Here is a 598-nt window from a genome sequence, read left to right on the forward strand (position 1 = left end):
CCAGGTCCCTTCCAACTCCTCACATGCTGTGTTCTACTCGCAGGTCCCCGTGGCGTTCAGCGATGCTTCCTTCAACTTCTCGGAGGAGGAGTGGAAGAGCCTGAACGAGTGGCAGAAGGAGCTTTACCGGCACATCATGAAAGGCAACTACGAGGCCGTCATCTCGATGGGTAAAGACGAGCTGGGGTTTACCCGTGGGCCAGGTTTTCCTGGTGGCTGGGGAGCAGCGCAGGATCGGGGAGGGTTTGGGAACGTGGTTTTGCCGGCTTTCGCTGCCAGCCACGGCACTTGGCCGAGTCCTCACCTCACTGGTTGGTTGTAACCGTGACTGGACCGAGTGTCACCGCAGTGACCGCACTGCCCTGGCGCTCTCTGTGCCCGGTGCGAGCACGAGGGGACACAAAAGGACCCTCGAGCCCGGTAAAGATGGGGACAAGGGGGATTTTTTGTCATGCAGAGCTCCACAGGAAGGGCAGCTCCCTTCCAGCCCCTGCTGCGGTGAGCGATCCTTCAGCTGCAGAGCCTTTTGCAGGGGAGGAGAGCGACTTCCTCAGCTGCCTGACCCCAACCTCATCTCAGGGGATGGGGTTTTTTTTTT

General features: G+C 59.5%; 1 pseudogene; it reads left to right on the plus strand.

The window, feature by feature from the left end:
• The first annotated feature begins 43 nt into the window (after positions 1 to 43).
• LOC104547492 lies at positions 44 to 170 on the plus strand (annotated as a pseudogene).
• The last annotated feature ends 428 nt before the right edge of the window (positions 171 to 598 follow it).

The sequence above is a fragment of the Mesitornis unicolor genome, unplaced genomic scaffold (assembly GCF_000695765.1).
Source record: "Mesitornis unicolor isolate BGI_N332 unplaced genomic scaffold, ASM69576v1 C13029565, whole genome shotgun sequence".
In the NCBI taxonomy this organism is placed as follows: domain Eukaryota; kingdom Metazoa; phylum Chordata; class Aves; order Mesitornithiformes; family Mesitornithidae; genus Mesitornis; species Mesitornis unicolor.